General features: G+C 40.7%; 1 protein-coding gene and 1 pseudogene across 6 annotated transcripts in view; both read left to right on the plus strand.

Annotated features, from left to right (window-relative positions):
* Positions 1–27,264, plus strand: part of DAGLA (diacylglycerol lipase alpha) — a 166,040-nt gene that overhangs the window by 11,736 nt on the left and 127,040 nt on the right. The window lies entirely within an intron of this gene.
* Positions 8,958–9,131, plus strand: LOC140703452 (U1 spliceosomal RNA; annotated as a pseudogene).

Raw genomic sequence — 27,264 nt, forward strand, 5'->3', positions numbered from 1 at the left:
GTAGCTTCTTAACTCCAAGGATTCCTGAATGAAACAGATCATTCAGGCCTGGTTATGGGATGAAGATGACTTCGGTTGCCTTGTGAATGGTTTCCACCAAGAACAAGACACAGGGAATGTGTCCCTGTTGGTTCTGCTGAGTTTCTTTAAGTTTTTAAATCCATGGACTACGGCATTCTCAACTGCTTCTTTGGGATGGTAGTTGGAGACACTTTTCTGTAGTTGTAGTTTTAGAAGAGGTAGCTAACTCAACACCCACGTTCTCTCTCTCTCTCCTCTCCCCCCCATCTCTCCTCAGTGTGTCTGTTTTCTGTCTTCTTGAATAATTTTTGCAAAGGGACCCTAAAACAAACATAAGCCTAATTACTGTATGTAACCAGTGAACATTTAGAATGTGAAACTGATATTTCATCTACATTTCATTCCATTTCATTTTGTTTCTTTATGTCTGATGAAGTGGACACGTCCATGAAAGCTTACATTAAAACATAATAGTTAGACTTTAAGGTGCTACATGTTTTTGTCTTGTCTTGTTTTGTTTCTTTGGATTTTGACTGTTCTGTAGTGACTTTTTTCATTCCTGGAAGAATAAACTCAGAAGGTAGTGCTGGAGAAATCGTGTTGGATGTTTTGGCCTTTGGCTGTGGTGTCCATCTGAGTTCTGTTTTATCCCCAGTGCTATATAGTATTTAATATGAAGCAGCTAGAAAAAAATAATCTGTGCTGCTAACATGCCGATGATGTCCAACTTCATCTCTCTTTGCCATCTAACTCTAAGGAAGCGGTTACTGTTCTAAACCAGTTTCTGGTGTTGATGATGGACAGGGCAAATTGGTTGAATCTTAAGATAAATCAAAAGGAATAAGGATTCAATCTATGCAACACTCCCTTTGAAAAACCAGATTCACAGTTAGTACTCCTTGAGCCTGGACGTCCACTCAGCTGTGGCCAGGAGTGCATTTGCACAAATAAAGCTAGTCTGCTAGCTGTGCTCTTCCTTGAGACATCTGATTTGTCTTAGAGCCTGTCTACATTTCTCAAAAACCCCACAATATGTAGCATTTTAATTTTAGCCAACTCAAGTCACGTTTTTGAGTTGTTTCCTGCATTCCTAATGAATAATTGAAATGCTCCCCTTTAAAAGCGGTTGTAAGGTGTTGATAAAGAAAACAATGTGCTAAAATAAACAGCTATTTATTTTAACTCACTTCCTAAGAAAATAATATGAGTCAAAGCAAAATAAATACACACTTTGGAATTCATTGTGTGAATGTGAAATTCAGCATGGTTTTTAACACAGATAAGATCCCAGGTTTTTGGCAGTGTGAGCGGGCAAGTTGGTATTTTTTTATTATTATTATTATTATTATTATTATTATTATTATTATTATTATTATTATTATTATTATTATTATTATTATTATTATTATTATTATTATTATTATTATTATTATTATTATTATTATTATTATTTTTATTTTTATTTTTATTTTTATTTTTATTTTTATTTTTATTTTTATTTTTATTTTTATTTTTATTTTTATTTTTATTTTTATTTTTATTTATTTATTTATATGCTGCATTTCTCCCAACGAGGGACCTAAAGCATCTCACAACATTAAAATTCACACTATTTGAAAACACAATAAGTTAAATAATAAAAGATAAATTAAACAATATATGATTTAATAATTAAATTAAAAGATTAAAATTATTTGCTGAAATGGGGTTCAGGGATTCAGTTGTAGTTGTTAAAAGCCTGCCTGAAGAGATGGGTCTTTAGCTTTTTTCAGAAGGATAACAGGGAAGGGGCCATCCTGATCTCCCAAGGGAGAGCATTCCATAGCCTAGGAGCAGCCACAGGGAAGGCCCTCTCCTGTGTCCCCATCAGCTATGCTTGTGTTAGCAATGGCACCGAGAGGAGGGTCTCCTCTGCTGATCTTAATCGTTGAGAAGGCACATATAGTGAGATATGGTCCTTCAGGTAGCCGGGACCCTAGCTGTATAGGGCTTTATAGGTAATGACCAGCACTTTGAATTGGGTCCGGAAAGAGACTGGTACTAGTGCAGTTCTTGTAACAAGTGCATTACATGCTCCCTGTAGCTGGCCCCAGTCAGTAGTCTGGTTGCAGAGCTTTGCACCAGCTGAAGTTTTCGAACCAGCCCAACATAGAGCGTGTTACAGTAACCCAAATGGGATGTAACTAAGGCATGTGTCACTGTAGCCAGATCCGACATCTCCAGGAACGGCTGCAGCTGGCACACCAGCTTTAGCTGTGCAAATGCACTCCTGGCCACATGTGTCTTAGTTAGACCCATTGGATTACTGTACAAGTCTTTGATTTTGTTTGTTAAGCAGCTGTTTTCATTAATTTAAACTTCTGTACCACCCCATTAGTGTTATCACTCTCAATTTAAACACACAGATTTAGATGTAAGAATTGTACGGAGAAAGATGAGGCAACACTGAAAAAATCTTATAGAGTGGCTCTTAGAATTGGGTTACACAACTTGGTGCTGGAAAGGGCAACATGGGATTTTTTCCTTCCTCACACTTCACTGTGGAAGCATCACAAACAAGACCATGCCACTGGAATAGACCTAGTGTGAGGGTTCAGTGGTTACCTCAGGATTACCAGACACAAACACCGGAGTTGCGTGTTCTTGAAAAACAGAACTAGGGTTTATTGGAACATCAAACAGTGAGATATCAACATTAAACTTGTCAGTGTTCTTTTCTCTCGCTGCCAATGGGTCAAGCGAGGGTGTCCATGCTTCTTGTAAAAAGGGGTTGAAACTAGGATCGTACCAAGGTCCTTTGGCAAATGGGTTAACGTCACCCAGTCCCTTCGCTTCAATGTCCATCTCAATCAAGGGTAAGGTCTCCTCATCTCCCCTCTCCAGGTCGAAGGGGTCAGCTCCCTCCGAGTAGGGGTCCCAGCGTCCAGTGAATACCTCCTCCGGCGAGCCTCCTTCAGACACCGTGCTCTCCTTTCCCTCTCTTTTCTCTCTACTTTCTCTTTTTCCTCCCTCAAACGCCTCCTCCACTCTCGAGCCTCTGTTTCACCCCAGTATGATGGTCTGGGGGGCAAACCTCTTCGTCTTCGATAGTCTGCCTCCTCCAGAGGCACCCTAACCTTTTCACATCTCCCTGTCCAGGGGTCCTCTACCCAGATTAATTCCCAACCCCCGGGTATCTTATCTTTCTCCTCCCCCAACTCTCCATGCCCTGCCTCCAACTAACGGTCGCTCATCCACCTGGGTTCCCGCCTTTTCTGTCTTGGTCTGGATAGCTACAGACATCTTCTTTATACCCTGTTCCAAATCCCCCGTGTTTACCCCCTGGTGTCTGAATGCGACGCGGGAAGTCATAGGTGCTGTCTGTGTCTCTTTTTCTCTCTCAACTGAGGACGACACTCCGGCGAGGATTTCTATAGTCTCGCCTTGGGTCTCACACCTAGTAATCATATAGTAAATGTTTCAGTTTGCAAGGCATGACACAATTTGTTAACCCAAGTCAAGAATCCTATTGTATATCTTCTGTACCTTGTTAATTATCTTAGAAGCTCTTTGAAATTGTCTGTATACCAGTATCTCCTCTTGTTGCTGGTGTATTTATTTTGAGCAAGAGGATAGTTGAATTTCCAAGTCTTTCAACCATGACTCATGCTGAAAGGTACAATTTCCCGTTAGCAGGGTAATAGAGTAAAGAATAAGGGCATTGCACTGTCAGCATAAACTAAGAGATAACTTTAGAAAGAAGCTAAGCTTTTCTTGTACATGCACCACCAAGAAAACACAGGTGGCAAATTGATCCAAAATTGAATCAAGCAGAGATGACCTAGCACTGAACGATAAGAAGAGCACTTATATTGTGAGGCTTCGTAGTCGTGCAGCAGGTTCTGTCTTTTATTTCATTTCAGCTGTCTATTGCTAAAGAAAGCATATCCTGGTTAGGAGGTAACATAATGAACCCATGTGATCATGAGTCATCCAGAATGAATTATATCACAACATCAGAAAACAAGAGTTCCTGTGTAGTGATGCTGTTGAAGCCAAATAAAGCCAAGAGAGAATAGACTTTCAGGTGTTCCAGAAAGGACTAATCTGAACATGTAAGGAAGGAGAGAGTTCTAGCCTGGCCCTATCCATACCACTCTCTTTATATGGCAACAGCCTGAAGAAGAAAACTTTCACTTGGTTCCACGCAGAGTCTCTTTACACACTTGCTGGAGTCTGGGTTCCAGTGATCTGAAGAGCCTCCACTTGTAGTCAGAATTTTCCTCTTCAAGGGGGTTGGGGAGGGAATAAGGCTAAACCTCTCCTTTCTCATTAGTTCAGGTTAACGCTTTTAGAGAACCTGAATAGAAAGAGAATGAGGAATGTGAATGAAGTGCTGAAAATTTTGGAATGGTGCTGAAAAATAATTGAAAGTGAAGTGTTTTTTTAAATCTTTTAAAAAAATTCTTTAAAAAGTACAGTAGTTGTATAGCTTCAACTCACCCATATACTGTAGATTTATAGATCTTGTTTGTGATTTTTTTGGCATGTCATATCAGGCAAAAACAAAACAGAAATTAAAAATAAAGAAGACAAAAATGTTTTGGCACTTTAAAGATTAGCTGCTACATTTTAATGTGATCTTTCATAGACAATTCCACTTCTTCAGAATGTATAAGTATTGTAAGTGATAGGCATATATTGGTTTTCCTGAAGATTTAGACCAGCGGGCCCCAACCTTTTTAGGACCACGGACCAGTTCGGGGGTACGGGCTCTGTGTGCGGGGGACGCGCGGGAACCCCTGCGCTCACAGGTGGTTGTGTCGTGCTCACGGAGGGGCGTGTCATGCTTGCAGAGGGTCGTGTTGCACTCCCATGCATGCGTGCGAGTGTGACACGTCCACCCGTGAGCGCGACACACCCCTCTACAAGCATGACACGCCCACCATGCGTGCAGGGGGCACGGAGATCCATCTCTGTAGCCCAGTTCCAGGAAGCCCATGGACCGGCACTGGGCCACAGACTGGGGGTTGGGGACCCCTGATTTAGACTACAGTTTGAACAGTCCCTTACCACAGACTGTGGCCATTAGGTCACCTGGGAGTTAAATCCCAAAACATCCAGTGGGCCAAAGATTTCTCTCCCCAGTGTATGTAATGGAAATGTAGTACAACATTTGTATTTTAACATATTTCAACATATTTTATGATCTGATATGTACAGTTGCAGTCCTGTCAGTACTTTCTTATGAACTATGGTATATTCCAGTTCATGTATGAATAACAAAATAAAAACCAAACAATTTTAGCATCTTAGAGACTAACAGATTTGTTTCTGTTTGAACATTCATTGATTAAAATCCTCTTCCTCAGAAACATAAAGTTCAGTTATTAGGTGACCCATTTATACATGAAAAGCTCATACTGAAATAAACCTGTGAGTCTCAAATGTGCCACTTGACTTTATTGCTTTGTTTTATTTTGTTTTGTTATTTTATTTCAGTTATTTATTCAGTCATGTTAGCTGAAACAGGTAAACTGAAAACTGCTTGAATTCATAGATGTTGATTCAGAGCATGTGTGATATATTCTGCATCATTGTTATATTAAATATTAAGGAAGTGTGATAATATACCACATTTGTATACTGAATGATAGTGGTTCAAGGTTTTTCATGTAGGTGGGCTATTTCATGTGAACAGGCTAGCTTTTCTAGTTAGCATAGTGGCAGTATGTCAATATGTTTAGGGCCAAATGAACCATGAAAACAATTGCCGGGGAGTGTATCAGTTTCCTTCTTTACATGTGGTGTAATTTGTTTGATGTGAATCAATACCTTATGACATGAACATTAGCGGGAATGGACTGGAAAATGTAAAGAACTATTTTGCCTCATGATCGAATGACTTCTTATATTTCATACCAAAAGGAAGCTTCATTGAATAAGAAATACACTAAAGGTAAACACTAGAGTCATTTCTTTTCTCAAGAGTCACATGGTGATGGCAGGTGCTGTCTAACCAGTCTTGTTAACTGGAAAGTGTTTCATAGGCTTAACTTGTACTATGAGGAAAGTGGAAGCAAAGTTGTACAAATGTGTTTGCGACTTCTATTTTTCTTCTATGCTCTGAAGTCACTGATAGAAGATGCCAGTCTTTGTGTTAGTATGTAAAATATTTGTACCTCCATCATTGAACTCTAGAAACTGCTGAAGTATATTCAGCAAAATAAGGTCTATATGAGCAAAAAACAGAGAGGAGACTTTATGTCATAATGTCTGAAAATACGTAATGGCACACGTTTGTGCATGAAATAAAAAATAGGAGCCACTTCAAGGCTGCAATGTCATGCAAATTGCAGTGTCATGCAAATCTGTCCAACTGTGTGGCTCATTTATTACAGTGGGACCTATTTCTGAGCAAACATGCTTAGACTTATGCTGCAGGTTCCACTGACATAAGTGGGAAATATTTGTGTTCACACTTAACTGTATCCCAGTGAAACCAACACTATATGGAAGTATTTAACTGACTGGGTTGTTTCAACTGTGTTCCTAATTAATAATTTCAAGATAATAAACAATGTAATGATATCTGAAGTGTTAGAATGGTTGACATAAGTCGTTTACTTTAACAGTTAAATGACAGGGAAGATCTAGTAGTTGAAGCTTGTCTTACTTCTTTATCTATGCTTACAAAATTTTTGTCCATTTAAGATTTGCCTGTTACGTAGTTGTAAAAGTCATAAGTGTCCTACTAAAATATTGTTCTGTCATGTAGTACAAGAAGAGAAGAAAATATTTTGGGCAAAGAGTGAATATTGTCTGTACAGCAATTAGTATGCTGTTGATGTTAAATAAGTATTAATTGAATAAGCATTTTTATAAACCTCGTCTCTACAGTATCTCAGTATACCTTGGTTTCAGGAAAAAATGGGCTGTGGGTGAAGAATAGGATAAGATTAGAGAATGTGGCATCATGCAACCCTTCTTGCCTCCCTTGACTGCCAGTCAGGATAAAATTCAAGAGTAGAGATGGGAGTATTTGTATGTGAATATTCCCACACAGCTGGATTTAATAAGAGTCCAGCCCCAGCCGCTGGACTCTCCACTCATACATCCAGCAGCGGCGGCCCCACTCATCCTTCTCATTGTGCCTGGAGTGCCACTCTCTTGGCTGGCCACTTCAGGCAGGGGGAGGGAGGACGAGTCTCCCTGCCTGCCTGCCTAGTGGCCAGTCATGTGGGAAGAGAGAAGTGTTTCGGGTGAGATTGGAAGGATGAGTGGAGGCGCTGCTGCCAGCGGACACAATGAGTGGATGGTCCAGCCCCAGGGTCTGGACTCTCATTAAGTCCAGCTGTGCGGGGATATTCATATACGAATATGAATAACCCAATCTCTATTCAACAGCTTGGTACTTTTTAAAAAAATGCCAAGGCTAAGAGTTTGAAACTTTCCCCCATCTTTTTCATAGGTTCTGGTAATTGTTTCTCTGAGGTACGAAAATGGATAACCTAATATGGAGTTCAGGTCCATTAGTGGCCGTATTAGCACCGTTTGGAATTGTCTTTTTATAGTAAAATTTTTAGTTCACAGATTGCCAGAACAGAGGTCTATTAACATTTTTATAGATGCTACAATTGTGGTATACATGAGTGTGTGATAGGAATCAAATGGCTGGGGACTGTAACATATAAAACTTGTTGACAGTTTTGACAAGGCCTGTTTAAAAATTTTGCTTTCTTTGGGATGTCATCACTTTTCTGTTCAGGAGACATACTGCTGATATAGAATAGTGTTAGGGAAGGATTTTCTGAGGCAAGACAACATGATAGAATAAAAGATTGCTTTCTTTTTCAGCATTGTATGTTTTTATTGTATTTTCTCAATATCTGATTATCTCAGAAGTCTACTAGGAGTTCTTCAAGGAACACATGTATGTCTGCTTCAGAAAGTCTTCCCTATTATTAGCACAGTATGAATAGTCATAAGAGGAAAGGGAAAGGAGTGGAATTTCTCTTTGTGTCAAGAACTCTTTACAGTATGTTTAACTTATTGCATTCTAGTGGTTCCAGGATACAGACTTTCAAGGAGAGCTTGATTAATGATCTTCGGGTGCTTCCAGCTGCTTCAAATCAAAATACATTTTGTAGCTGTTCTCTTTTTCCCTTCTTAATGAATGTTTTGGCAGAAGTGGTGGGAAACATGGAAGGGGTACAATTGGAAGATGTTGTCATCTAGACACCCCAGAATGTTATTTAAGCGTGGCATGGCAATTACACAGTAAAGCCTAATCTGGAAGTACCCCCTCTCTCCTGGGCATTTCATTTTCCATGCCAGTTATATTCCCTGCTGTTACATTAAGTGATATATAATGTCTTTTACTTAGTACTTTGTCATCACCAAAATCTAGAAATTAGGCAATAAAATAATCATTTCTATAAAAACCCTAACATATATGAAAACATCTTGCCAGTGCTATTTAATATCTACATGAGGCCGCTGGGTGAGGTCATCCGGAGTTGTGGGGCTCTACTTCTCTTTTTTCCCCCTACCACAGTGGATGCTGCTCCGACCTTTGAATTCTGCTCGGGGACCATTCTGGAGTGGATGAGGGCAAATAGACTGAAATTGAATCTGGACAAGACGGAAATCTTGCGCATGGGAAGCCCTGGTGTCAGTGGGTTGGGAAACTCAAGTGTTTCTCCCACAATTCTCTAGTGCACAGGTATTAGCATAAGGTATTAGGATATGCTAATGTCTGTGCACTAGAGGATTGTGGGAGGAACACAGCCCCTGATAGGGGTCCCACAGGGTACCCCAAAACAATGAGGAGCTCTCTTGGCCTCTGGCAGGACTGGGGCCGTGCAGCCCTGTACTGAGTGGTAGGTGCAGCCAGGGGGTCACCATGACTTGTGGGGCTAGGGGACAGAATGGGATTGGAGATGCAAGGGCCATTCCAACTTATGCCTTGCAGGGGAAATACCATGTCATAAAAATAGTTTTCTCAGGGGGGGGGGAGGTTCATCCATTGTACTTTGGGTGTACTACTGATCCCTGTGATTTCCCCAAATGTGGGGAACTCAGCTGCATAATTTATGTTAATGAGGGGATTACATTTATGATTTCCTTGTCTTTTTACAATCTCTTTACCCTTTGGTTTCTGGCTATTTTCACCACTCTCTATCATTTAAATTTGCAACCATAGCCCCATTGGCAATGCTTACCAGGATGGTTCCCCTCCAATTGGAGCACATTAATTACGTAAGACCTACTTTTTTTATCCCAAAAAAGTGGGGGATAAAGTGTATGCTGGTGTTTTCCTAGGAGGCAGACCCTGGAAAGCCAGCAGCATACACTTTCTTCCCAGCAGCATACACTTTTTTGGGATAAAAAAGTAGGTCTTATGTAATTAATGTGTTCCAATTGGGGGGGGGAAACTGTCTTGCGAGGCAAGGACCTAACATCGTCCAGTGAAAATTGCCCATAATTGACATCGTACAGTGAAAATTGCCCATAATTGCCCATAGGAATAATCGTTTTCGGAAGCACAACATTGCTCAAAAAAGTCACCGTCTAGCGAATTCATCGTTTTGCGAGGCACCACTGTACTGTATAGCACAAGGGACTTATGCTGCACGTCAAATAAATATGTTGGTATTTTACTGTGTTGAAATTTATTTTTGCTGATCTTCTATAGGACCGCAAGGCAATGTTTCTATATGTTGTATGAAACAATTTTGATATGAGTATGCCTTGGACTACAGTTGCTTATCCTAAAACAAATGCCTGGTTGTTAGGAAAGTACTGTGTACATGACAGTGTGTAAGCAGGCTACAGCTATATGCAGTATTGTTTCTGAAGTCTGTCCACAGGAGATCAGCTCCCAGCTGCTAAACCTTGCTGCTGACTATTCTCTGGTCTTTTAAAACTACAGTGGTGCCCCGCATAGCGACGTTAATCTGTTCCAGGATTAATGTCGCTATCCGGATTCGTCGCTATGTGGGGGGAAAACCCATAGGAACGCATTAAACTCCATTTAATGCGTTCCTATTGGGGGAAAAACTCACCGGTAAGCGAAGATTCCCCCATCCAACCGCCATTTTGGCTGCCCGGTAAGCAAGGGCAGGGTGTGAAAACGCTGCGGGCGGCCATTTTCTGCACCTGGCAGCCATTTTTGAACCACCGATCAGCTGTTTTCTAAACATCGCAATGCGAAGATCGGTAAGGGATAAGCTTACTGATCATCGCAATGCGATGTTTAGCCTATCTAAACATTGCAATGCGATCGCATTAGCGATCGCAAAAAACACGTTGCTATGCAGATTCGTCGTTAAATGGTGCGCTCGTTAAGTGAGGCACCACTGTATTATTAATTGTAGAGTTATATTTTAGCTCCTATTCTAAAGGTTGATTTTAAGAGTAAAACTGTTCTTGAGTTTTGTGTAGAGTTTTATCTTCAGAGATTTTGGACTTCCGTGTTTTTTTAATGCAATAATATAGTCATTTGCATACCATAAAATATGCAGTCATGATTTGAGGCAGGAGAGACATTATTTTTTTTGCTAGAAAAACAACATTTTGCCCATTGGCATTCTTTAAGGACCACTTACCTTTCTTTACCTTAATTTGCAGGATCATGGGGTGGCCTGCGTACATTTTTATACTGTATGTATTTACAGCATGCCTCTTTTGAAACATGAATAAAGCACCCATAATGCAGTATTCTTAGAGATGTCTATGACCTAGATAATCATGTTTTGTTGCCTTCTTTCTTGTGAAAGGAGGAGTGGAAAAAAGTAAGCAGACAGAGGAAAAAAAAATTAAGTAGGCTGCTACATGAGAGGTTCATACTGCTGAAGAATAGCTGTTTGGTAGCTTACTATATTGTGGTGCTAGTGAAAAACAGATGTGACATGGCAGTGTTTGGGCCATTTCTCTAAAACCTTTCTACCTGTTTTCTAGGGAACTGTGCATATCCTGAATGCTCATGGAAGTGTTCACATGCACATAAACATCTATGTTTATGTAAGTTGGACAAGTAAACAAGATATTTTCTGTGAGTAGATCGTGATGGTATTTAGCTTTTTATAACAAAAATGCCCATGTTTGTTATCAGTGAAGTGTGTATTAATTTTAGTATGGACATTTTCTATATATGATTTTTGTATTGCTTGCACTCCACTATGTTTTTGCATAGGCAAGGTTAAATAGATTGTATATGTCCTTTTATATATCACCATTAAGGTGATCCAGGTGCAACAGAAGAAAGGAACGCCATGACCTTAGTGTTTCCAAAGGAAAAATTACTGCTCATACATTCTTATGCACTATTAACATTAGTAAATTCAAATTGTACCTGCTAAATTTTTGTCTTCTGTGTATTTATTGAAAAAGTGGAAGGTTGGTTTCTCCTTTGCATCTGCTCGCTCCAGCTTTTTAAGATATGCATATGGATATACAGTATGTCTTCCTTAAACCTTTCCCTGTAATTCTTTGTTTGAATAACTCAGTAGGTGTACAGTATTTAAGGATTATTCATGCACTGAATTTTGAAGTAAGGGAAAGCACTAACCGTTAAAAACGCAAGTCATGTGTTTTGTTCAACCTTTGTGTTTTGAGACATGGTATTTCCATGTGGTAGTATACAAATCTCTAGTATGAATGTGTAAGTATGAGGCAGTAGCAGAAGTAACCTAGTGTGTTCTACTGCTTTTTGTAGTAATGGTGGTGACTTGGTTCATAGTATAAGACAACTGGTATATGGTAACAGGTGATTTGTTCCTTGGATTATTTGATACTCATTCTCTTATTAAAACTGGCAGAACTGAGAACATTTTTTTGACAAAGGATGTAGGCATATAAGAAACCAGTAGCTTATTGAATGAGCTGCATTTTTCCAGAATTTCCAGAGACGTTCCCTTCCCCAAAACATGGTGAGTCATAACACAGTTATGAGTCATTTGTGAGAGTTTACTTAGTAGTAGTATTGGAGGTTAAAGGGATCAGAAGATGGGGTATGCTAGGTGGATCATGAACACCAATAAAAATAAATTAATTAAGAGTTGTGAATTAATGTTAAAAAGGATTTTTCTGGTATTAGTAGTTGTTTCAACATATACCACCATATAATGCTAGAGCACTCTCTGGGTGATTTACACTATAATTATGCAAGGAACACTTTCCCCCCTAGTGAGCAGGGTACTCATTTTACTGACCTTGGTTGGATGGAAGTCTAATTCAAACTTGAGCCAGCTACCTGAATCTATTAGGATCAAACTCAAGTTGTGAGCAGAGGCTTGTTTGCAGCACTACATTCTGAAGGGGTTGTCACAGTTTCCTTTTTTACAGTTAGATGTTTATCTATTTAGTACACTGCCTGTTGGAAACCAATGAGTTTATGGTGGAGCAAGGTTTTTACAAATGCACTTAGTAATAAGATGTGTTCAGTGTGGCATGTTGATAGCTATAGCTGAATTTTTAAACTTTTAAAGGAAATAGCAAAAATTAATGGTTTGGTGGCCAAAATTTTAGGCTGCTCGAAGCTCACATATAGCAGAGCCAGCACTTACAACTTAATTGGTTTCCCTGGCAGTGGTGGTCAAGTGAGCTGTCCTAAGTTGAACTCTATTTTCCTGTTAGGCTCAGTGTTAAAATAGGATTTTGGTTCTTGGAGAATTTTCATTCCTTTTAAATGAAATCTCTGTTGTCTTCTGATTTGTCTCTTATACCTCCTTTCTCTAACATACATGTTGGGCACTCCTCTCTGACTCTGCTGTCCTTTCTGGTCTTCATTTAATTTCCTTTCTCTAGTTTACTTAGAGGGCACTCCCTCTGCTCTCTTCTCTCTTCCACCACTACTCTCTTGCTGTTGTACTTTGTGAATAAAAGTGTCAGTTTACAGTATGAGTCACAGTGGTCACTGTGGTTTACATGTGAGTTTTAGACTTGGTAGAGACAGCATTTGGTAATACTGGAATGTTAAGGATGAGAGGTAGTCAGATAAGCTGTTATAAATCAGGAGGAGCTCTGCATACATATTCGAGAATCACTGAATTAAAGAGGTTGGCCCTTTTTCTTGACTGGAAGTGCATGACATGTTGAAATTAGCCTTTTCTTAGTGATATATATGTTTACAGTAGTAGATTGGGTTTGCCACAGATTAGAAGGCACTGAACAACCATTAAACAGAAATATTTCCCATTTTGCTATAACCTTCCAAATAAAATAATCTCTCAGTTGATAATGATAGCATCTTTCTGAAGGAGGTAAGCCAGGATAGGTGTACAGCAAACTGTAGCTGCAGTGTTTCCCCCTTTTGGAGCATTTATTATCAGTTACACTTGCTACATTATGCTGTCATTTTTAAAAGAGCAAAAAACTTGAATTTTAAACAAAGAGCTATTCCAGAGCAATTTAATGCTTGAGTTGAACAAAAGACAAGAAACCGCAACCCTCTTACTCTCCTCCAGAAACAGAGATTTTGAAACATCATGGTGCTGGGCAATGCTCACTGGGAAGAAAAGCAATTTGGAATGCAAGGGGAAGGACATTTTCTTCTAAGGTATTTAACACAGATATTTAGTACTTTACATGATGTGTATGTTCCGTGATCATAAGGTAGGAGGCCTGTGAAAATCCAAGTTAATGTAGGAGGAAAAACATTTACCTTCTGAGCAGAATGAATAAGATCTTGCTTAATTCAGTCATGGAAGTCTACATGAATTTTTGGTAAACGGTAAGTGGAGGCAAAGTATATCCATACCGATTAGAGCTATGCATCAAATTTGGGCAGATGCTAAAATTCTGACTGAAGTGGGGCAGTTGGGCCAACCCAAATCTGCCACAGATTACAACAAACAGACCTAGGATGACCTTGGTAGAGATTGACATTCTCACAAATTGCTGTGGTAAAATCCAAGATGCAGCTTAACTGCTAGGTGATAGACAGTACTGATAGCATAGTTTATGGAACTGACAGAATAGTTCATAGATCCTAACCAAATCTAGTACATTCTCAAAATCTCTTTTTAAAAAACTTACAGTACGGTACTTATGATTGCATGTGTGTGTAGTAACTATTTGAATGAGTTTTGAGTGATTAGTGATCCACTTTTCATATTCCTATTGGGAGAAAAGCAGCCTATAAAACACATTTAGAATCTTAATTTTAGCATATGAGGGCATGTCTTTCTTCCCTCTGCCATTTTTGTTCCTTGCTGGCATAGCAATGACACAGTGCCATTCCCAGAGTCTATGAAATAAAAATCAAGTGCCTCATGTATGGTCAAGATGACTGTACATATAAGAATTCAAGGTAAGAAATAAATAATTGAAGCAGTGGCCTGATGCACTGTCATCCTGGACTCCCCCCCCCCCAACTAAGGACACCAGTCAGAAATAGCAACTTTAAAAAAGAAAGAAAAGAAGAAAATTTGAGAGGTCACTGGTCACGGTACTTGGAAAAGTGTGCGTCTACAGTTTATCCCACTGAGCGATCTGTTTAATATCTACCCCATCCCTAAAATTCATAGCTCTGTGTACCCCCCCCATAGCAATTCCTGTTCCCATACTGTATTTAAACAAATTGCATTTCTCTGAATGTGATCAACTGTATCATGATACAGAATGGGGTGTAGAAACTAAATTTATCTTAAAACCATTATGAAAACAGTGTATATGTGATGAAATAACTATATGGCTAGATTTTATGAAGTAGAAGCTACATGTATTCATAGTATTTTCAGTATACAGTACATGCATCTGGCACCCAGACTTGATGCTGCCTCTATCAGCTGCCTCAATTTTGCAACAGTTTGTTGATCCAACCAGGGGGCCCTGTACTTGTTCCTGGTAAATCATATCAGCATAACTCAGATTTGACTGTGGTAGTGCAGGGGAAAAAGAGGAATGGGAAGGGAATTTTTTGGAGGAGCAAGTACTGTAGAATTTGGGTATGCTGTTTGTGGCTTGCAAGTCGTGACAAAACATGATGTGCAGTGAGGTAGTTGAGAGTTCCTTCCCCTCTTGGTTGAGTGATAGTATGTATTGTATGGATAAGGAACAATGGAACTGTACAGTAAAATAATTAATAGCACATTTAGTATCTGCAGCAAGATTAATTACAGCTAAAATTTGGAAATTAAAGCATGAATTTCAATTAAATGAATGATTTAAAGAAATATTGAATATTGCTCTTGATAAACTAACTTGTGATATTAAATTTTAAAAGGGTTTGGAAAACAAAAATGTTTAAAAGGTATTTGGGCAGTTTTTATTGAGGAGTACTAAAGGGAAGGGTCATGTGCCGTCAAAATAATCAGTATTGTTTTGGAAGGGGAATGAGGCATCGGGAATGAAATACCGTATTTTTCGCTCCATAAGACGCACCTTTCCATAAGACGCAGCATTTTTTTAGGAGAAGAAAACAGGAAAATATAATCTGTTTTCTTAGCTCCATAAGACGCACAGACTTTCCACACCCCTGTTTTGTGGGAAAAAAGTGAGTCTTATGGTGCAAAAAATACAGTAAACGTTGTATGTCTTCAAAGGGTCCCGGTGGTGGTGGGTACTTTGTATAAATATGTATGTACCTGAGTTCAGACCAATGAGCTGTGCCTGTTAAAGATATTACAGATAGTTTGGGGTTTTGTTTGGCATTTGTGCCGACTTGTGTCTCTTCCTCATACAAGGATGGTGGAGCTGGCCTTAGTTATTGGTATGCTGATTGTGCCAAGTCACAAGGCTAAATTCACCTGATATTCTGTTCAGTGCTGCTTCTGCTTGTCAGTGCAACAGCCTCTGCACTACTGTTTATTTCTTTTGTGCCAGGATAGAGTTGGGTATGGTGAAGGCCGCACTAAGTATGTCACGTAAAAACTGTAAGACATTGTATGGACCTTTTCCAGACCAGATCTTGAATGGAATTCTGCAAAGGAAGAAGATTAGGATTCCGTAGGAGATTTGTTCCCACAGAAGAAGCAGCCTAAGGGGTGCTGAGACAAAGATGTGTTGCTGGGACCCCTGGAGAACTCTTTTAGTCTTGTACCAAGCCCTGCCTTTCTTCTATTCTTCTCACTCATCTTGCAGCTGTCCAAAGCCAATAAATTAGCTGGCTATGCATGCTATTTGTTCTAACCATAGCTTGAAGCACTACTATTTAAGAACAATTTGGTACTTGTTACTCCTGAATGGCAAGTTTGTGTAGTGAGATCCTTGTTATGCTGTTTGTGGCTTGCAAGTCACTTTTAAGTCAATATTTATTCATTTTATTGATGTATTGATTGTTCTTGTTACTATTCTTTGGTTATTATTATTGGATGTTGTGTTTAAAAATGTATAAATAACATGTAAAAAATTGGAGTAGCTTATTGTTAGGACTTAGATCTGGTCTTTGCTACCAGTACTTCACAAGTTGAGAATTCATTTAATTGTGGAGGTTAAACTTCTGTCTTCTTCCTAAATGTTGCAGAATAAGACAACCCCACTGTAAATTTGGGAACTCCTGTTTTTTGTAAGGCATGTTTCATATCCCTCCACTTTGTCCCCTAGCTAGCACAACGACTCTCCCAAATTTTGCCCTGCAGAAAAAAGGACAGAGGGTGGACAAAGAGTTTGAGAATATAAAGCAAGAGAAGCTATAATGGCCTCTTTATTAGCCGTCACAGGTGGAAAAGATAGAGGGGTTTCCTGACTTTTAATTTGTTTTTTGTCTTTATGTATGAATGGAGAGAGGAGAGTACTTGCAATTCTGCTTTCCAGAAGTGTGTTGGTGACTGAAGTCCTATTCAGTTAATGACATCTGGAAATATTCTTCATGTTGAGGAAGGAGCATTTGAGCCCAGTGCCCTCCATTTCCACTTTTGTCACTTTGAATACACAGAGGGCAGGGTGAATTTTATTTAAATCAAATTGATTTATATTGTGATTTTAATCATGATTTACATTTTTAAATTAGATTTTTTGATTATTTAAATTTTTTAAAAAATCAGTTTTTAACATTAAGTTGTGATTTAAATTGTGATTTAGATCAATTTGATTTTAAAAAACATTGATTTTTATCCATCCTGGTGGAGGGTGATGCATCTGAAGTCTAGGGCATGTGTTTCAATTCACATGGAGAGCCGCTGTAGATTTTGGAGGCTGTCCTGTTCAGACTCACTGCCTGTCCATGCATTCAGGATGACAGAGAAAAGGTAGGGCTGGGGTCATCCCCTGCTCACATTCTGATTATTCCCAAATGTTAATGACTGAATTGGACTTGAGTTGAATTTTTTCAGTTTCAATTATGATAGCGTTTCTGCTTGATATCTGTAGAATTTCCTGTTATCTTCAGGTCATATTTGTTTACTAGCAGTTCTACAAGAGGTGCTGCATTTCGAGTTGGACACTATGTTTGTCTGTTTGTTGTTTGAATTGGAAATAACTTATGTTATATACAGAGTGATATTTATACACGATTGTAAATGGCAGTACTGGTATTAAAAAGTAACAGACAGTAATGTAATATGCAAGAAGTGGGTTATTTTACAAGGTATAGAGATGTTTTGCCAAGAAAGCAACTCGTTATCTATGGTGTTAATCCTGAAAACAGAGGATATAAGACTAAGCTGACACAAACAGGTTCTTCTACATTGCATCATGAGAGATTGGAGGCTGTTTTCAGTAATCACACTTACTGGCAGTATGTGTAGTAAAGTGTTATACATAGTAAGTGGTCCTACATGTGTCTACGTCTGCTGTCTTCAGATTTGTCTCACTTGCTCTCCTGTACCTCTTGTGTCAACTTTCATGCAAGAAGTCTGTGAAGGCGTTCCACATTTTTACTACTTCAAGCATGAAGGCAACTAGAAAGAAGACAATGTAATTATTGTGGTAGATGTTATTGGTTAGAGTCATAGCAACTCCAAAGTCTTGGCAAAGAGCACATGGGAAAGTAGACAAGAGAGGTTGGATGTTCATCTGTCAGAGATGCTTTAACTATGGATTTCCTGTTTGGTAGGGAGTTGGACTTTTTTATTTACATTGTTTATGTGCTACTTTTTCCCTCATAGGCAGCTCATAACAACAAAAATTATAAAACTAGTTTTACAATACTATATAACTATCATGTAAAAAACAATTAAACTTATATTAATATTAAAAACCTGTGACAAACCCAGACCTACTGGGATATGTCACACAGTTACACTAAGCTGCCACCAACCATTCCCTATAATAAGTCACACAGACCAGGGATGGATTTTTAAACAACAAAAGAATAAGGTTTATTTTAAATACAAACAGGGTAAATAAAACAATCAGGTGAATAAAATAAAGTAACGTGGCTTATTCTCACACACACAAGCATACAGTTTGGTTCACCTAGAACCTTTAACTTAAAGCACAGACCCTGAACCCATCAGTTCTGGCTAACCCACAGACCCCTGAACCTTTCAGGCTGGTACTCTGACACACAGTAGTACCCTGTCAGACACCCAGACTCCCACAACAGCTTCTTCTTCCCCAGCTGCTGCTTCGTCCCAACCCAGTGTCTCACAGTCTGTCTCAGCATCTCCTCTTCACCACACAGGCATCACATATTTATACAGTACAGCCCCTCCTCCTGATGTCCCGCCTTCCACTCCCCATAGGATGGAACTTTCCCTCCAAACCCATGACAGACAGGTAACATCAGTGCTGTTATGTAACACCTCCCCTCTTTAAAAGTTGTTTTGTAGGGGGAAAGCTAAAAGTGCTTTTCACCAAAAAAACAACCTGCATAAAATACACAACAACATTTATACATACCATATAATACTTACATATACTTACACTCCAAGTTAACCATAGCAAATATGCATTTAAACATTTTACCATATACAGTACATCAATTTACCTTTATTAATACCAACCAAATTCAAAACCAGGTACATTTTAACTTTTTGTTTTCATTATATACATATAGTCCATGTTCTTTCGCCGTCTTCAATCTTCAGGTCTTCTTGATAAGGCGTCAGCAACACAGTTCACTGACCCTCTGACCACCTTCACTTCAAAGTCATAGTCCTGTAAGTTCAAAGCCCACCTCATAAGTTTGCTATTGTGGGTTTTCATTGTCTTTAACCATTGCAATGGTGAATGGTCAGTACACAGAATAAAATGTCTTCCCCAGATGTAAGGCTTGGCCTTCTGGATCGCGTAGACTATGGCCAAACACTCCTTCTCCACGGTTGCCAAATGTCTCTCACCTTTTTGAAGTTTCCTACTCAGGTAGGACACCGGATGTTGGTCACCATTCTCATCCTCCTGGCACAGAACTGCTCCTACCCCGCTGTTAGACGCGTCGGTGTAGATGATAAACTCCCGGTCGAAGTCTGGAGCACGCAGGACAGGATAGTTGATTAACGCCTCCTTCAACCTCTGGAACGCCGCCTCACAGTCGCTGGTCCACGGGATGCGGTCATCAGCCTTCTTCCTCGTCAGATCGGTCAGCGGAGCCGCAATCTCGCTAAACCTCGGGATGAACTTTCTGTAGTAGCCCACCAACCCAAGAAATGATTTGACTTTTTTCTTGGTGTTGGGTCTGGGCCAATCACGAACAGCTTCTATTTTGGCCTCCAGGGGTTTTATCACTCCTCCCCCTACCATGTGACCCAAGTATTTTATTTCTGGGCTACCCAGCTGACACTTGCTGGCCTTTACTGTTAGCCCTGCTGCACTTAACCTCTGCAGCACTAACTCCAGGTGTATCAGGTGATCTTCCCAGGTATTACTGAAGATCCCTATGTCATCAATGTAGGCCACTGTAAAGTCACTGAGCCCTGCCAAGGTCTGGTCCATCAGCCTTTGGAATGTGGCTGGTGCATTTCTGAGACCAAAGCTCAGGACTCGAAACTCATAGAGACCAAAAGGGCTGCAAAAGGCAGTTTTTTCTTGATCCCTGGGATCAATTCTTAATTGCCAATATCCCTTTACCAGGTCCAATGATGAGATGAACCGACAACCCCCTATGGTTTCAATCAGGTTGTCTAGCCTGGGCATTGGGTAGGCATCAGGAGTGGTTACACGGTTTAATTTCCTGTAATCAACACAAAACCTAATGCTCCCATCAGGCTTGTCCACAAGGACTATTGGAGAGGACCAAGGGCTAGAAGAGGGGACGATTATGTTCTCCCTCAGCATTTCGTCCAGCTCCTTCCGCACCTTGCCCCTATAGGGTCCCGTTACTCGGTATGGGGATACTGCCTGCGGGGGTGCATCCCCTGTGTGGATCCGATGCATCACTCCCTTCACTATCCCCGGCTTGTTGGAAAATACCTGTTGATATTTATTAAGCAGCATTTTTAATTCTTGCTGCTGGTCTTGGGTGAGTGCAGGACTGATCTTTACCTCCTCTGGGTTGTATTTTACTTCCCCTCTACCCTCCCAGAAGGGTAATTCAGCTTCCTCACTCTCAGCTGCTTTTATCGCGAATAAAACCCTCTGTTCCCCTCTGTAGTAGGGTTTTAGGGCATTCACGTGAACCACCCTCCTTGCTTGGTTCTCCTCCTGCTCTATTAGGTAGTTCAGGTCTGACATCTTGGAAATGACCCTATATGGTCCTGCCCATTTGAGCTGCAGTTTATTCTCTCTGCAGGGCCTAAGCCAAAGCACTTCCTCCCCTGGGTCAAAGTGCCTCTCTCTAGCTTTGTGGTCATACCATGTTTTCTGTTTGACCTTCTGCGCTTGCAGGTTTTCTGCTGCCAGCTCTAGATTTCGCTTTAGGTCATTCATCAAGGTGTCTATGTATGTCACAACGTCTTGTGGGTCATCCTGGGTGATCTGCTCCCAATTTTGTTTGATCAAATCAAGGGGCCCTTTCACCCCTAAGTGTGTAGCAAACATGTCAGAGTGCCCCCTTTGTAAGATCATGGGGCGATACTTTTCAGGTACCACCAGCTGACTTCTGATCCCATCTCCCCCTTTTGAGATATTCCTCAGGGTTTCTCTATATAAAATCCCCTTTTTCTCCAGAAATCTCACTGGGGTTTCAGGTGTTAGCTGGGCGTCAGTCACCTGTTCAAAACACTTTTGGAGAGTGGCGTCTGCCTGTTGCTCCTGTCCAAATCTGCTGTCTGTGGTTAAGGTTTCCACCACAGCTTCTGAACTCCCCTCTGCTTCCGTCTCTGGCTCATCATTACCCCCCTGAACTGTCCCTGTGGTGGCTTGTGTGCATGTAATCACTAGCACCCTTTTCACATGTTCAGCCAGGTCATTTCCCACGAGCACGGCTGCTGGCAGAGTAGATGAAATCGCTATCCGCCAATCTCCCCTCCAGCCTTGAAAGTTGACAGGTACCTCTGCTACTGGTAGAGAGATTACCTGCCCCTCAATACCTGCTACCTTTATGCTCTCATTTGGGATTATAAACTCCCGGGGAATGATATCGGGATGGCACAGGGTTACCTGGGAACAAGTGTCCCGCAGCCCCCTATACTGACGGTCAAGTATTCCTACGTCCACCCCGGCTGTCTCAAACAACTGAGAATCTGTTTTTATCAGCAAGCAGCGCTTTACCTCCACAAGAGGACCATTTTCCTCAGCCTGATCAGCAGAGGTAGCTGTTCCAGACTGAGTAGCCATGGCAACAGGCTCCCTCAGTGACACTGAGCCTTGCTCTTTCTGGACACAGAACACAGCTTTTGGCTTGGTCCCACTAGCATTCTGAGGCACCATTCCTTTTAGCTGCTTTAATTTCTCACACTCTGAGATTAGATGACCCTTTCCCTGACAGAAATAACATTTTCTGGTGTATTTTGATTCTCTCTCATCTTGTTTTGGTTTTCCCTCCAAAATCTGAGGTCTTAGTTTCATGTCTGAGGGCTTCCCTTCACCATGGGCCCCTCCCCCTTGCTGGCTTTTCCCTTTTATTCTCAAATCCAGCTCCTTTTGCTTGGCCTCAAACTCAGCCCTGATCTGTAAAATTTCTTCCTCAGCCCTAGCTTTTATCTCTTTTACTTTTTCTTCAGTCTTATCTCTGATTTCTTTTAATTTAATGTCTTTTTGCTGAGTATATTTTTCAAGATCTTGCTCACTTTGTCTGACCTGAGCCTCATACTTTTCCTTCTTTGACATTTCTTCCCCTGATAAATTGTTAATAAACTTATTTAGGAACTTCAATTCCAATTGTACCAGTCTAATTTGGTGTTTCAGTTCCATCTCTTTTATCCTCATGGCCATTCCCCTTTTCTTGGCATCTGCCTCTGCCTGACAGATTTCAGCTCTTTCTTTTCTTCTGATTTCCATTTCCCTCACCCTCAGTTCATGCTGTTGGGCTATGAGCAATTTTCTGAGTTCTGGGTCTTGCTCTCCTGTGCTGTCACCTTGCACTGAGCCAAATTCATCCTCAGAACCTTGGTCAATCTGGGGGTCTTTCACGTCACTCATTTCTGCCATCTGGCTTCGAGTCAAGGGCATAATCCCCCCTCAGAACAGGCTGCTTTAAAAAGTCAAGCCTCAGAATAAAACGACCACTTTTTTCCTTCTTGCCTCAGAACCAGCTCTCCTAGAGATTGCTGCTGTTCTTCAGCACTAAATTTGCAACAGTATCGAGTCAGAGCCTACCCCCCTCTGCTGGGCCTCTCAGCTGGCAAGCTAGCTCACTGTTGCTACGCAGTTTTGCCTCAGCGTTTTCCCGCCAAAATCAGGCTGCCTCAGAGCACCTTAATCTAAGTCTCCCCAGTTGGCACGTTCTTCTACTAGTGCACCTCCCCGTGAGGTACACCTAGAAGATTACCTACGCGCCTCAGACTGTCCCTGACTAGACCCCCCTTGCTCTGGGCACACCTGCCAAGGCTTTGCTGGACCGCTGGACAACTGGACCAGTCGTATCCCACACGCTGGACACCAATCAATGTGACAAACCCAGACCTACTGGGATATGTCACACAGTTACACTAAGCTGCCACCAACCATTCCCTATAATAAGTCACACAGACCAGGGATGGATTTTTAAACAACAAAAGAATAAGGTTTATTTTAAATACAAACAGGGTAAATAAAACAATCAGGTGAATAAAATAAAGTAACGTGGCTTATTCTCACACACACAAGCATACAGTTTGGTTCACCTAGAACCTTTAACTTAAAGCACAGACCCTGAACCCATCAGTTCTGGCTAACCCACAGACCCCTGAACCTTTCAGGCTGGTACTCTGACACACAGTAGTACCCTGTCAGACACCCAGACTCCCACAACAGCTTCTTCTTCCCCAGCTGCTGCTTCGTCCCAACCCAGTGTCTCACAGTCTGTCTCAGCATCTCCTCTTCACCACACAGGCATCACATATTTATACAGTACAGCCCCTCCTCCTGATGTCCCGCCTTCCACTCCCCATAGGATGGAACTTTCCCTCCAAACCCATGACAGACAGGTAACATCAGTGCTGTTATGTAACAAAACCAAAATCAAAAACAAATTTAAAACATTTAAAAATCTGTATAAGTTAATAAACAAACATTCATGAGGCACTTGATGCTTAAAAGCCTGACTGGAGAAGAACTCTTTGTCTGATGACAAGGACGAGAGGGAGGGGGCCAACCTGGCTTCATGGGACAGCACATTCCAAAGCCTGGGAGCAACCACTGAGAATACCCTCTCTTGTATCCTCACTGAACAAGCTTGGGAAGGTAGTAGAACCAAGAGAAGGGCCTCCACAGAACAACTTAAAAGCTGAGAAAGCTCATATAGAGTTATAATGATTTTTCAAACTTGATATCTCTTGGAATACTTTCTTAGCACTATAATTCTGTGATTGCCCATATTACCTGAAATGTATTATTTCCAAACTTTAGGTTGTTATCAATGACTTTATTCTGAGTTTATTAATGCATACATCATACAATATAGCATACAATATAGGGTTTTGAGGTAGAGAGAGATTGGGTGGGAGAGTGGTGGTTGATAAAGGAGAATATTTGTTTAAGAGTTAACAACATTGCTTGTTCTGTCAACACCTGTATCAATGAACAATTTCTATTTGGTTCTTTTAAAATGACATACGGCTTGGACCTTGATTAGTAATAATAGATATTGTTGATGTAATCAACTGGTGGCAGCTGAGGGGCACACAGTGTGAGCTAGTTGTTAGGTGAAACAAGCAGGGGCCACATGTGAATCATGACAGTCATATTTCAAGAAGACAATTTGCAAGGTGTAACTTGAGGGTGCCACTCACTTGGTAGAGTCTCTTTTTGTCAGGGAATGATTCATATGCAATTCTATTTCAGTGATGACTTCTCCCTTGCTGAATTTCTTCAGCTTGGCCATCGTTTTGTCAGCAAATATGTTTTTTTTACTGTTTATGGAAACTCATGTGTGAAGGGATCCCAGACAGTCCCAGTACTGGGCTAACTCCCATGTCCTTCACACCAGTCAGTCAGAGTTTCATCTCTCCAGGACCACTGTGTCCTTGGAGAATGGCCACGCCGTAGATAGCAACACCATCAATCCCACTGGATTCGCCTAGGGAAGTGAAAAACTCAGGGGCATTGGGAAGTGTCCTTTGTCCCTTGAGTATCCAAAGGGTTAGGAACTGTAAAAGTAGCAAGGATCAAGGCTGGGCATAGGGTTTGGAAGAGTCTAGACGGGAGGAGGGGGCTCAGAAGGTATAAAGAGGGAGAGAACAGAAAGGAGAAGGGCTGGTGGCAATGAGGAGGAGGTGAGAGCGGACAAAGAGGGAGAGATCTGGGTGGAAGCCTCAGAATGACCCCAAACAGGACCATCTGATTAAGCTTTGCAAACCTCTTGTTCTAGCTGGCTGAGGGACACTATAGCTCAGAGGAAAGGCAGTCGTCTCCCATTGCTCCAATCTTAATGATACTTACTGCAGTGCAGCTATGAAAGTGGAGGAGACAAAGGTAGTTTGACTGTCTCCAGTGCTTGGAGGGAGATGTGTGGGCTATCCAGAGAATGATGAATTCCTCCCATGCAGAGGATAGCAGTGAGGACATTAAGACATTTCTCTCTTTGGGGAGGGTGGGTTAGCCACTCCTCAACAGGGGACTTAAGTATTACCCAGTAGGACTAGAGTACTAGAGATAGTATTGTGTTTCTTTGCTAGTTCAGAAGCTTTGACTCCCCTTGTCATGTCTAGGTGAGTTCCTTTGATGCCTCCCTCACCACAGAGAACTTGAGGGCATACACAAAATATAGAAGACCCACTCCCTTTCCATTTTACCCTTAGAAATGATAAAGTTACTGTGCAAACCAGGAAGGGTGTTTTATATGGTGAATCATAAGGTTGTGGGTTTTTTTTGTTTTGTTTTTTTGTAACTCCTAGCTCTAGGTTGTAAAATGTTGGTGGAAGAACCATTGTTTATTTCTGTGATGTGTGTATTGGAGGATAATCACGCTGGGTTTTTCTTACACAGTTGAGGTTGATATATTGGCTGTTGCTCAGTTAAGCAAATAGTGTAACTGTTACGGACACATTTCTGCAGACCATATCTATTGCATGGCAAGTCATACAACTCAGCATGAAAATGATAACCTGTAGAGATTTCTTAATTTATGACAGCTTGCTTCCAAAAAGTAAACTATTTGCATAATTATGCAACAGGACTTCAGCTATTAGGTGTAACCATTAATCTGAGCCTTAATATACTGAGAGAACTACGTTTGAAGCTCTCTGTGTTAGGTTGCTTACTGTGTAAATTTGACCTCAGGTGAAACAAGATTCAGTCTTAAAACTGACTGGAAGGAAATGTGGGCTAAAATTATATGTAATATGTGTACTGCAGACCCTGAATAGGGAGGATGCTAATAGTGACTGCATGAAGGATGAGTAGCAGGTGTTAGGCTGCTTGAATCAGTGTCAGATGGTTTATGAAAGAATGCACAAGTTTGCCACAAATTGTAAAATCATCAGCCACAGAAACAGACACAAACATTTACGAGGTGATAAGTCAGTATAGGATGGCTGAACGGAAAACCATGTTTTTTAGATAAGTAGAATAATGTAAATGCTGCCCCCTTCAACACTACCCAAGTAGAAGCTGGCTGGGATTTCTCATGGTATTCTTGCTTATGGTGTGTTTCGACATTTATCAGATCATTAGAGCTTTTTTAAAAGTTTTGTCATCTTGAAAAGAATCAGCAGACAACTTTGATTCCCCTTCAGACTTACAAAATTACTATTTATGGTGCAGGAGAGTTGGGAGTTACTTAGCTCCTATATGTTTATCAATGGAATTAGAGGTATTTGGGTACAGGCAACATTTTAATAAACTTTCTAATTTTAAAAGAAGTGACTAGTACCAAATGTATAATGCTAAAGTGAAGAGCTGATACCCTTAGCTGCCATTTTTGCCATATGATTCTACTCTTCTCATATTTGTGTGTTAGTTTGACTCATCAGTGATTATTTTGAATTATACTTACTGTTTTATATAGTTGTAAAATAATAGCTACAAGTCACAATTGCTGTATACTGCTTCTGAAATTAGAAGTGGTGTGACTATATGCCAGCTAGTGGGAACTCAAGCCAGAGGGTGATACTGTGGTCATGTCCAGCTTATGGACTTCCCGTAGGCATTTGATTTACTCTTGTGAATCATAGAATCACAGAGTTGGAAGAGACCACAGGGGCTATCAAGTCCAACAGGAACTCCATCAAAGCACTCCCGACAGATGGCTATCTAGCCTCTGCTTAAAAACCTCTAAAGAAGGAGACTCCACCACACTCCAAGGCAGCACATTCCACTGCCAACCAGCTCTGACTGTCAGGAAGTTCTTCCTGAGATTCAGGTGGAGTCACTTTTCCTGTAGTTTGAAACCATTGCTCCTTGTCCTAGTGTCTGGAGCCATAGAAAACAAACCTGTCCCTTCCTCAACATGACATCCCTTAAATATTTAAACATGGCTATCATGTTCCCTCTTAACCTTTTTGTAAGGCTAAACATTCCCAGCTCCCTAAGCTGCTCCTCATAGGACATGTGTGAAGACTTGTGAAGACTGAATGTTGGACCAGATAAGCCAGGGGCTGATTGCTGGACTAAATAGGTCTATTACAACATGTTTCTTCTTATATTCTCATTTTTTTAAGAATCTGATTTGATTCAGCAGGACCAGGTTAGATTACTTCTTTTCATCCTAACAGCTGAGGCAGAATTGTGAGAATTTCTACAGATGGTTGCTGTGATGGGCAGCAATGATGGTAGCAGGAATAGCACTTACAAATAGGCTGTTTCGGTCTTCACAGAAGAGAATCATATCAAGGTCTCTTGTGCAATTCTTTAAAAGCCTAC

This window comes from Pogona vitticeps, chromosome 1 (assembly GCF_051106095.1).
Source record: "Pogona vitticeps strain Pit_001003342236 chromosome 1, PviZW2.1, whole genome shotgun sequence".
NCBI lineage: Eukaryota > Metazoa > Chordata > Lepidosauria > Squamata > Agamidae > Pogona > Pogona vitticeps.